The following is a 12,083-nucleotide window of genomic DNA, read 5'->3' as shown; positions in this document are numbered from 1 at the left end:
ATCATTGAGAGATGAGGTTAAATTTTCCCATGTTTTGGGACTTTCTCATGTTTTCCATTGTTTAAAAGGATATGGGGAGTGTGAGGGAAGAATTTGGTGGATGATGGGCATGGAAAAACTGCCCAGTTCTTTTCACCTTTATCTGGATACTTCTTCTGAAGGTCATTGTCTCACACACATTCCTTGAAGATTTTAGATCTCATGCTCTAATTTAAAGAAGTCCAAGTTTTTCCTCATGGCACTTTATGATCTGCTAATCTAAATTCAACTGGGCAAGTTAACAGGGTAATAGCTCAGACATTCACTTCTGAACATTTCTTACTGGGGTATTTAAATAATTTTTTTTTTTTTTTAACTTTCCCTTTGCCCTCCACCTCCCACAACCATAAGTTCATTTTCTAAGTCTGTGAGTCTCTTTCTGTCTTAAGGTCATGTACACACTGCTGTATTTAAAATGAATAACCAACAAGGACCTACTGTATAGCACATGGAGCTCTACTCAATGTTATGTGCCAGCCTGGGTGGGAGGGGGTTGGGGAGAGAATGAATACATGTGTATGTATGACTGAGAGCCTTTGCTGTTCATCTGAAACTACCACAACATTGTTAATCGACTACACTACAAAACAAAGTAAAAAGTTGAAAGTTACCACAAAAAAAAAAGTGTTTTTTTGTGACTAGCCAGAGGAAGTTGGCAAATTTAAGACATGATGGTATTTTATTTTATTATTTTTCTTAAAGAAAATCACTGATGATCTGCAAACGGACTGCTTAGGTTTGAATACTGATTTCTGAATTCCATGCCTTAGTTTCTCTAAAGTGGGTAGATAATAATAGGACCTATTTAGCATACCGTAAAAGGTGAAAAACCTGTCATTTCATAGAAGAGGAAATCCAGAGGGAGGGCGGTTTTAGGGCTTACTCACAGTGAGCAAGCACTGTCGGGTTGGGCCGGGGTGGGCGGTGGGGCGGATCAGCTCCTTACTATCTTCTTCTCTGCCATCCTTAGCAAACGGCTTGGTATCTAGGCTTCTCAACTAATGGTCCCAAGCTGACGGCTGCAGTTCCTGGTTTGACATGGCTATTTCCTGTTGATGCATCTTCTGACCAATGAGGGAAATCTTTCCCGGAAGTGCCCAGAAGACCACCTCTCCTTTCTCTTGGTTTACCGCTTCTCTAGGTAGAATATGCCTGCCTTGAATCAGTTGCTGGCAAAAGGGATAATTGACAGAGGTCAAGCTCCCACCACTGGGGCTTGAGGAAGTACCATTTTCTCTGAGCTCCTGGCATGAGGGTGGGAAACACAGGGAAAGATACTGGGACTACGACAGCAAGGAGGAAGCAGAAGCATGGCTTTGGGGCTGGCAGCAGATTATCTGCCTCATTTCTGCTGTACTGTTTGGAGGATTGAGTGATAGAAAAGATCCATTAAAACAATTAGCAAAGTGCCTGACACATAATACACACACACACACAGAAGTCGCTCAGTCGTGTCCGACTCTTTGCTACCCCATGGATTGTAGCCCACCAGGCTCCTCGGTCCATGGGATTTTCCAGGCATGAATACTGGAGTGGGTTGCCGTTTCCTTCTCCACTGACACATAATAAGCCCTTGATAAAATTTAATGGTTATCCTTATTCTTATTGATATTTATTATTCTTATTAAATATTAAATTTAAATAATTTAATATTATTTAATTTAAATGGATATTTTCTCTAAGTGATGTGGGCAGAATCACCTTTCTCTTTTTTAATAATTTTTTTTAATGTGGATCACTTTAATCTCTTTATTGAATTTGTTACACTACTGCTTCTGTTTTTTGGTTTCTCTTCAGGGTATATATGCTGTAGGTTCAGTCTGAGCCATATTGATAATAGTGTTGTGCTTCTTATTAGCTGAGTAATCTTGAATTTTCCTGCATTGGAGAAGGAAATGGCAACCCACTCCAGTGCTCTTGCCTGGAGAATCCCAGGGACGGAGGGGCCTGGTGGGCTGCCGTCTATGGGGTCGCACAGAGTCGGACACAACTGAAGCGACTTAGCAGCAGCAGCAGCAGCAGCAACCTTGAATTAGTTATTATGTGTCTTCATTGCTTCATCTCTAAATGACTGTGAACTTGATACTTACCTCATTGGGTTCTTACAAACACTAAATAAGTTAATTCATTTACAGACACACTTCAAGGGTGCTTAGTATATAGTAGAAAGTGAAAGTGAAGTTGCTCAGTTGTGTCTGACTCTTTGCCACCCCATGGACTGTAGCCTACCAGGCTCCTCAGTCCGTGGAATTTTCCAGGCAAGAGTACTGGAGTGGGTTGCCATTTCCTTCTTCAGGGGATCTTCCCAACCCAGGGATCGAACCCGGGTCTCCCACACTGCAGGCAGACACTTTACCGTCTGAGCCACCAGGGAAGCCCAAGCACTCAATAAATGTGAACTATTGGTTCCAAATAGGAAAAGGAGTATGTCAAGGCTTTATGTTGTCACCCTGCTTATTTAACTTCTATGCAGAGTACATCATGAGAAATGCTGGGCTGGAAGAAGCACAAGCTGGAATCAAGATTGCCGGGAGAAATATCAATAACCTCAGATATGCAGATGACACCACCCTTATGGCAGAAAGTGAAGAGGAACTAAAAAGCCTCTTGATGAAAGTGAAAGAGGAGAGTGAAAAAGTTGGCTTAAAGCTCAACATTCAGAAAACAAAGATCATGGCATCTGGTCCCATCACTTCATGGCAAATAGATGGGGAAACAGTGGAAACAGTGTCAGACTTTATTTTTTTGGGCTCCAAAATCAATGCAGATCGTGATTGCAGCCATGAAATTAAAAGACGCTTACTCTTTGGAAGGAAAGTTATGACAACCTAGATAGCATATTCAAAAGCAGAGACATTACTTTGCCAAGAAAGGTCCGTCTAGTCAAGGCTATGGTTTTTCCAGTGGTCATGTATGGATGTGAGAGTTGGTCTGCGAAGAAGGCTGAGCGCCGAAGAATTGATGCTTTTGAACTGTGGTGTTGGAGAAGACTCTTGAGAGTCCCTTGGACTGCAAGCAGATCCAACCAGTCCGTTCTGAAGGAGATCAGTCCTGGGATTTCTTTGGAAGGAATGATGCTAAAGCTGAAACTCCAGTACTTTGGCCACCTCATGCAAAGAGTTAACTCATTGGAAAAGACTCTGATGCTGGGAGGGATTGGGGGCAGGAGGAGAAGGGGACGACAGAGGATGAGATGGCTGGATGGCATCACTGACTTGATGGACGTGAGTCTCAGTGAACTCTGGGAGTTGGTGATGCACAGGGAGGTCTGGCGTGCTGCGATTCATGTGGTCGCAGAGTCGGACGCGACTGAGCGACTGAACTGAACTGATAAGAAAGCGAGCATTGAGGGACTTATCATTTAGATTTTCAACCTGCCTTCTGGAACATCATCATTGGCTTAGATTTATGCTCAATGCCAGGTAGACTTTGGACTCACCTCACTGTATCCTCGTGAGCTTCTGGTGACAGTGCATAGGGAGAGAGAATGGGCATAACCAACATTTATCTGTATGGTGACTTGATCAGAGGATAAACAGCTACTTTTATTCTCAGTGCTTTGGGCAGTGAACAACAGAACTGTGGTCTACAAGGTTTAGAGAAACAGGTTTATTTCTGTCCCACAGCAGAATGGTGGTGCCGCCTGGTGATGCAAGAGATGCTTTACAGTCTCAAAATGACGAGTGCAGTTCCAGAAACACATCCACATTCCAGCAGAAACAAGGGAAAGAAATATTTTATTTTTAATGAGGAAGGTAAGCACTTTCCCAGGATTCCCCCAACCCCCACCCCTGCAAAATTCTCCTTCTGTCCTAGTGGGCAAAACCACGTGAAAAGCCCATGTGAGCTTCAAGGGAAGCTGGGAAAATGAATATTCTGTTTTGGCAATTTCTAAGTTAGAGGCAGGTCAAGGGAGGATGGTGTTGGGAATGGTAACTGGGACAGCCAATCTACGATGTCTGCCATAATCGTTTTATTTATTCATTTATTTGGCTGCCCCAGGTCTTAGTTGCTGCATGCAGGATTTAGTTCCCTGATAAAGGATAGAACCCTGGCCCTGTGCATTGGGAGCACAGGGTCTTAGCCACTGGACTACCAGGGAAGTCCCATGCCATAACAGTTTTAAATGTTAGAGCCTCAAATCAGTGCTTCGTATTTTCACAAAGTCCAAGGCAGAGAAAGCGAAAGGACACAACTGAGTGAAGATATCACTGCTCTGTTCAAATGGCCCATCAGGTATCTTCTAATTTGTATAGTTGCTTTTAGGGAAAAAACATTATCCATTTGGTTTGACCATGCTGGGTTTTCCAGAGTCTCTTTCCTTTTCCATAATTTATTATGCAAACAAAAGAACACGAGGCCTGCCGTTTGGCATGTGGGAGAAAACCCTTCTGTTTTAAATATAAAACATCCTCTTGGAGTCCTACCCTGTGGTGCTGGGAAGTCAGAGCCTTCCCCCTACTCACCAAGCTAGGCTCACACAGCTTTCCTAGAAAGAGTCCATTTCCCACCTCTTGGTATTTGTAAACCCTCTCTTTGAGAAGAAAATGGGCTGGACTAGGAAGTCACATGAAGACAGAAAGGGGATCTAGGCCACCTCAGTAGTAAAAGATAAAGACATTTAAACTCATTTGGTTGAAAAGATAAATACAGATAAAAGCCCAGTAAAAAGGAGCCAGATGCCCTGGGCCAGAAAGCAGACAGACCATGGACTTGGCGGTCGTCCACTGGGCCCTTCACCTCTGTTGGTGCTTGGTTCTGAGAAGCTGTAGGTGCCACCTGCCCAGGGGCTTCACCCTAGTGCCGTGTGGGGAAGAGGAGCACTGGATGATGAGCGCTGGGGAGGGAGGGACAGGGGTGGGCAGAAAGGGTTTCAGGAGGGTGAGGAAGTGGATGGGAGGGGTGGGGGAGCCTGCAAGGCTTCAGGAGCTACACAGTCAGAAGAGCCTTGGTCCATGACGCTCAGAAAACTTTTTCAAATATGCCCTTTGCTTTTAGAAAGAAAACTCAGAATACCTCTGTCCTTAGCAGTGGAACATCATGTTAAACTAGAAAATATCTTTATTTAGAGAGAACTGAAAGAATGCTGTTGACGCCGCCTGGGCTGTCTGGTATTTTGCTAGAGCAGTGACATATTTTCCGTGATTCAGATCAATTCATTAAGCACGGGCTGAGTGTGGGGTACAAGCTAAGGTCTCTGGCAGTTCCTAAGTTTAATAAGGTGAAGAAGACAAGGCACAGCATTAGAGTGGTTCATACTATACCTGGGGCTAATTTTTGTCCTCCTAGGGACATCTGGAGATGTTTAGGGTTGTCATGACTTGGAAAGACCCTACGGGAAAGAGGTTGAAAAACTGCACTATCTTAAAGATACATGGGGAAAAAGATAAGAATAAATAGGGGTACGATTTTAGAAGTGTACACAAAATAAAGAAGTGCCTTGAAGATAGGACCCAGAAATTCTAACCACAGGAAGCCATGAAGGCTCTAAGAGTGAAGTCAGGCTTTCAGTGAACCTTGAAATATACTTAGGAGTCCATCGGGAGCAGGGGTGAGAGAGACTTCATTAAGGGATTACATAAAGAAGAGAAAATAAGACTGTAGGCAGAAGCATGTGCAAAAGCAGAGAGCCTCCAAACTGCATCATGTGAGAAGTAAGAAGTACTGGGAAATGATTCTGGGTGGGGTTGGCGGGAAGGCAAGATTGAATTATTACCAGCCCAGGAAACCAGACTAAGAAGCCTGAATTCAATTCTATAACTGATGGGGGACAATTGAAGAACTTCAAGCCAATGAGTGACATAACCAACATTTTAAGAGAGATAAGTAACTCTTAAATTCTGAAGTAAAATTAAAAGGATTAGAGTGGGGCCCACTTATTCTAGCCATTAGCATTCCACCAGGTCTTTCTCTCCATCTCTGTCTCTTTCTGTCTCTGTCTCTCTTTATGCCTTTGTCTCTGCCTCTGCCTCATTCTCTCTCCCTCTCTCACCTTTAATGATATATCTCCAAACCATCTATACTTTTACACTTTACCAAAATTGTTGGTTATCAACAAAGAAGTCTGGTCTAGAAGGAAAATAAAGTCAACAAGTGTTTAATCACTTGGGAAAATATGGAAGCACTGAGAGCTTAGAGATTTCTGTTAAGTCAAAAGAATAACAGGAAAGAGACCATGAGAAAAATGATGAAGGACAGGAGGTTGTGGCTACAGAGTTGTTGTTGCTTAGTCGCTCAGTCATGTCTGACTCCTTGTGACCCCGTGAACTACAGAATGCCAGACTTCCCTGCCCACCATCTCCCAGATCTTGTTCAAACTCATGTCCAGTGAGTCGGTGATGCCACCCAACCATCTCATCCTCTGTCGTCCCCTTCTCCTCCTGCCCTCAATTTTTCCCAGCATCAGGGTCTTTTCAAATGAGTCACTTCTTCACATGAGGTGGCCAAAGTATTGGAGTTTCAGCTTCAATACCAGTCCTTCCAATGAACACCCAGGACTGATCTCCTTTAGGATGGACTGGTTGGATCTCCTTGCAGCCCAAGGGACTCTCAAGAGTCTTCTCCAACACCACAGTTCAAAAGCATCAATTCTTTGGCACTCAGCTTTCCTTATAGTCCAACTCTCACATGCATACATGACCACAGGAAAAACCATAGCCTTGACTAGACGGACCTTTGTTGACAGAGTAATGTCTCTACTTTTTAATATGCTGTCTAGGTTGGTCATAACTTTCCTTCCAAGGAGCAAGCGTCTTTTAATTTCATGGCTGCAGTCAGCATCTGCAGTGATTTTGGAGCCCAAGAAAAGAGTCTCTCACTGTTTCCATTGTTTCCACATCTATTTGCCATGAAGTGATGGGACTGGAGTTCATGAGCTTAGCTTTTTGAATGTTAAGTTTTAGGACAGCTTTTTCACTCTCCTCTTTCACCTTCATCAAGAGGCTCTTCAGTTCCTCTTCACCCTGTGCCATAAGGGTGGAGTCATCAGCTACAGAATACTAGAATTTAACGGTTTGTATGTAGAGCAGATCCAGGCAACGCAAGGTGCCTAAGATGTTGATGAATGAAGCAGAAGACAGTAGCCACTGGGTTTGAAGAGAGCAATGAGTCATTGGATTGGGGAGTTCACTGGCTTACTCTTGTTACCATCAGAGATGTCTGAGATGATGACAGGGCTTGAGGTAAAGTTGAAGAATGTGAAGCAGGTGTCACATGTATCCATAAGCCTGATGGAATGGTTGGAAGACCACAGAGATGAGATGAGTAGAAGACCTCCAGCAGCTTCACCTGCATAACAAGAAGGGATTTTGCAAGATATCAGGGGAGTAACTCTCTGGAAATAACAACAGGGAGCCAAGAATACCAACTTAGTACTTGATGAATAGTACTCAGGAGAACCACATGAAAAGCACCATCCTTAAGGGAGTGCCAAAAATCAAGAAGTTATTTGGTGAAGAAAACAAAGAAGTTTGGACATTTATTTAGCATGGAATTGAGGGTCTACAGATCACAGCTAAACTCCTTCAGAAAAGGAGCTCTATCTTATTCACATACATCTCCCTATTGCCTGTAGTATGACACAAAGTAAGTGCTCAATAAATAAATGCACTAATTCCACTTGGTAATAATATAGTCATGCGCAAAATTATCCAAGCGAGAAGTATGTAAACCGAGAACTTCCAGATGTTCAAGCTGGATTTAGAAAAGGCAGAGGAACCAGAGATCAAATTACCAACATCCATTGGATCATAGAAAAAGCAAAAGAGTTCCAGAAAAACATCTACTTCTGCTTTATTTACTACACCAAAGCCTTTGACTGTGTGGATCACAACAAACTGTGGAAAATTCTTCAAAAGAAGGGAATACCAGACCACTTTACCTGCCTCCTGAGAAATCTGTATGCAGGTCAAAAAGCAACAGTTAGAACTGGACTTGGAACAACAGACTGGTTCCAAATCAGGAAAGGAGTATGTCAAGGTTGTATATTGTCACCCTGATTATTTAACTTATATGCAGAGTACATCATGTGAAATGCCAGGCTGGATGAAGCACAAGCTGGAATCAAGATTTCCAGGAAAAATATCAGTAACCTCAGATATGCTGATGACACCACCCTTATGGCAGAAAGTGAAGAGGAACTAAAGAGCCTCTTGATGAAAGTGAAAGAGGAGAGTGAAAAACCTGGCTTGAAACTTAACATTCTAAAAGCTAAGATCATGGAATCCAGTCCAATCACTTCACAGAAAATAGATGGGGAAACAATGAGAAAAATGAGAAACTTTCTTTTCTTCGGCTCCCAAATCACTGCAGATGCTGACAGCAGCCATGAAATTAAAAGACCCTTGCTCCTTGGGAAGGAAAGCTGTGACCAACCATAGATAGAATATTCAAAAGCAGAAACATTGCTTTACTGACAAAGGTCCATCTAGTCAAGGCTATGGTTTTTCCAGTGGTCATGTATGGATGTGAGAGTCAGACCATAAAGAAAGCTGAGCACCGAAGAATTGATGCTTTTGAACTGTGGTGTTGGAGAAGATTCTTGAGAGTCCCTTGGACTACAAGGAGATCCAACCAATCCATCCTAAAGGAAATCAGTCCTGAATATTCATTGGAAGGACTGATGATGAAGCTGAAGCTCTGATACTTTGGCCACCTGATGCGAAGAACTTATTCATTGGAAAAGACCCTGATGTTGGGAAAGATTGAAGGTGGGAGGACAAGGGGATGACAGAGGATGAGCTGGTTGGATGGCATTACCGACTTGATGGACATGAGTTTGAGTAAGCTCTGGGAGTTGGTGATGGACAAGGGAGCCTGGCTTTCTGCCATCCTTGGGGTTGCAAAGAGTTGAATACGACTGAGCGACTGAACTGAACTGAATAATAGAATCACATTTAGTTAACAATGAATTCATAGGGAAATACTGAGAATAGAAATATATTATTCTTGAAAATTAACTCAATATCTTTTATAATATGGCAGATTTTGCTGAAAGATTCAGCATGTCTATGGTTTAGACTTTAGCTGACTCTCTGAAATACATATTTTTTCTCTTATAGAGTCAACTTCCAGAACCATTTACTACTTGACTGTTTCTAAGAGGTGGCAATCACTTTTATCCAAACAATGCTTGAAAATAAGTATTCTGGTAGGCAAGGTTTTGGGTGTTTTGTGTTTGTTTTGTTTTTGTTGGTTTTTTCTTTTTCAGTATTATAAATTTGACAATTCAGGTTTGCCTGGTTGCACAAGAAAAGTGTTTTGGCATCATTATCTCAATGGAGAAATTCAAATGCCTCTAATAATGGATTATGGTAGGTAGGTGATCTGATTAGTAGCATCAAGTTAATCTGAACAGGCATAAACTATTTAGCTGAATTTATCCAGGTCATATGAAAAATGGAAAAAAAAGTTCTTGAATGATACATTCCAGGATTTTAAACATCAAAATTTTCTAGAAGGTTAAAATTATGTATCAGTTAGGATCCTTTTCACTTTGAGTAAGCAGTAAATTCAAATTAAAGTGACTTCAATGTCTTACTGTCTCATATGAGAAGGAGGAGGTAAGCTGTGCTTGACTGATGGACTCCACATCTCAGAGATGTCACAGTGGATCTGGGTTCCTTCTGTAGCACCTTCTATCACAAGTCAGGAAATTCTTTTAGTATTACAGGAGGACTGTAGCAGCTCTAGGCATAATATATATTCATTTATTCAACAGGGCTTCCCTGGTGGCTCAGATGGTAGAGAATCTGCCTGCAATGCAGGAGACTCAGGTTCAATCCCTAGGTTGGGAAGATCTCCTGCAGAATGGAATGGCTACCCTATCTAGTGTTCTTCCCTGGAGATTTCCATAGACAGAGGAGCCTGGCAGGCTACAATCCATGGGGTCACAAAGAGTTGGACACAACTGAGCAACTAACATTCAACAGTATTTACCTAGTGAACATTATGTGCCAATGTTCTAAGTAGTGGGGATATGATGGGACTATGTGGACTCAGTGGAATAAGTTGGCCATGAGTTTTCAGATAAATGTTCCGCTATATTATCAGATAAGATTCTCTGTTTTTTTCAAGGTAACATTTCAATAGAAACTGAGACCCAAAAGAAGTGGGGTGATAGAATAAATATTTATTTCAAGTAATTAAATAGTAAAGAACAACAAAGCCAGTCTTGGTAATAGAGGCCATTGGAGGGCCTATTTTATAAATGATTGTCCAGGGGATTTCTTTGGCTACCATGGAAGACTTGAATAAAGGTAGGGAGTGTGCATGGAAACTTCTTAGGGAAGGGATTCCAAGCAAGCACAAAGCCCCTAGTGTTGTGGTGTGGTTGATATGTTTGAGAAACAGCAGGGAGGCCCATGTGGCTGAGAAGTAGGGAGTAGGGAGGGGATTTGTAGGACCTGAGATTGCCAAGGTAGGCAAACGTCAGATCCTAAGGGCTCTGTAGGCCATGGTCCCAGGTGGTGCAGTGGTTAAGAACCCACCTGCCAATGCAGGAGTCCCAGGAAAGGCAAATCCAGTCCGTGCGTTGAAAGATCCCCTGGAGAAGGAAATGGCAACCCATTCCAGTATTCTTGCCTGGGAAATCCCATGGACAGGAGCCTGGCGGGTTATAGTCCATGGGGCCACGAAGAGTCAGACAAAACTGAGCATGCACATACACACAGAATCTTGAATTTTATCATAAGATAAAATTTGGGGAGAGTTTTAAGCAGGTAGGTGACACGATATATGTTTCTAAAGGATAGATTCTTCCCACTTCATGGAGAATTGACTGTAAAGGGGTGAGAGGAGAAATGGGGCTTATAGGCTTTTGAAAGCAGTCTGGGTAAGAGGTGACTGGGTTTTGGTGGTGGAGAGAAGAAGTGGGCAGATTCAGGATATAATCAGATATATTCAGGATATAATCAGATATATTTCCCCCACTGTTCCTTTTTATGTTTGAGGAAAGGTTTTCGAGAAACTTCCCAGCTTATCTCTTCCTACTCCTCATCTGTTTGAACAGTATCTTCTACCCAGATCTAAACCAATTTCCTGGCAACTGGGGTGGAACTAAAGTGTATGGATCAGATGGATAAAAATGTCCTCTGTGTTACAGAGGGGTCCAGACTCACCTGGAGGACTGGGCCACCTGGAGGAGGGAGAATGAAGAATCTGTGGAGCTCAGTGTGAAATAAAAATGCGAGGCCCTTCGTTGAAAACTGGAGAATTTCAAGCTGGACCACATGACACCAGAACATTAAACCAAGTAAGTACAGGGCCCTTCTAGATATGGGGGCCTTGTGGCCCTGCCAGTGAAGCTAGCCCTGGCTGTTAGCAAAGCAGTGACTTGGGTGAACAACTAATGTTTTTGTCTCACATCAAAATTGTTTTTTGGGATTAATTGATCAGTACACAATCTTGGCGGCAACATCAAGGCTTTCTTTCAGGTCATTGAGTTCTTGGTTATTGTCCTACTGGCCAGAAGAAGAAATTAATACCTGCTTGATATACCATCCAGCATTGATTTCCTTCTATTTGTATTCCCCTTTCACTGTCATATTGAGGAGAATCCCTTGTCCATAATCTCAGGAACAGTAAACTCATGTTGTACTCCATTTCCTAACTTAATTCTAACTCCAACCCCTCGACACTTTTGAGGTTGCCCCTTTCCTTAGAATAGATATATGCTATTGTTTCTCTTTCCTTCCGCCTTGGGATTTCTAGCTATCTTTTTGTTTGTGTGTTTGTTTTGGCTAAGTGGCCTTTCTAGTCAAGGCAAGCAGGCTGTTGCCCCAAGGCATGTGAGATCTTCGTTCCTTGACCAGGGATCAAACCCGTGTTTCCTGCATTGGAAGGTGGATTCTTTTTTTGTTTTTGTTTTTGTTTTTTGTTTTTGTTTTTTGTTTTTGTTTTTTGCTGAGATGACTTTATATCTTTATTTTAAAAAGAAAAAAAAAACACTTAAATTTTACCTCACATGACACAGAAGAATTAATTTGAGATGGGTTAGGTGGCTCCAAAGGTAAAGAATCTGCTTGCAATGCAAGAGAGTTCGATCC

General features: G+C 42.4%; 1 long non-coding RNA gene across 3 annotated transcripts in view; it reads left to right on the top strand.

The window, feature by feature from the left end:
- Nucleotides 1-12,083, top strand: part of LOC123330005 — a 109,297-nt gene that overhangs the window by 69,351 nt on the left and 27,863 nt on the right. For 2 of the 3 annotated variants that reach the window (XR_006545679.2, XR_006545681.2), the window contains exon 3: nt 11,141-11,290. This is a non-coding gene — a long non-coding RNA (uncharacterized LOC123330005). Of the gene's footprint in view, nt 1-3,628; nt 3,795-11,140; nt 11,291-12,083 lie in introns of those variants that run through there. The other variant, XR_006545680.2, reaches the window with a different exon arrangement.

This window comes from Bubalus bubalis, chromosome 17 (genome assembly GCF_019923935.1).
Source record: "Bubalus bubalis isolate 160015118507 breed Murrah chromosome 17, NDDB_SH_1, whole genome shotgun sequence".
Lineage (NCBI taxonomy): Eukaryota > Metazoa > Chordata > Mammalia > Artiodactyla > Bovidae > Bubalus > Bubalus bubalis.
Note: the sequence above shows the minus strand (reverse complement) of the source record. Positions and strands in the feature narration are given on the sequence as shown.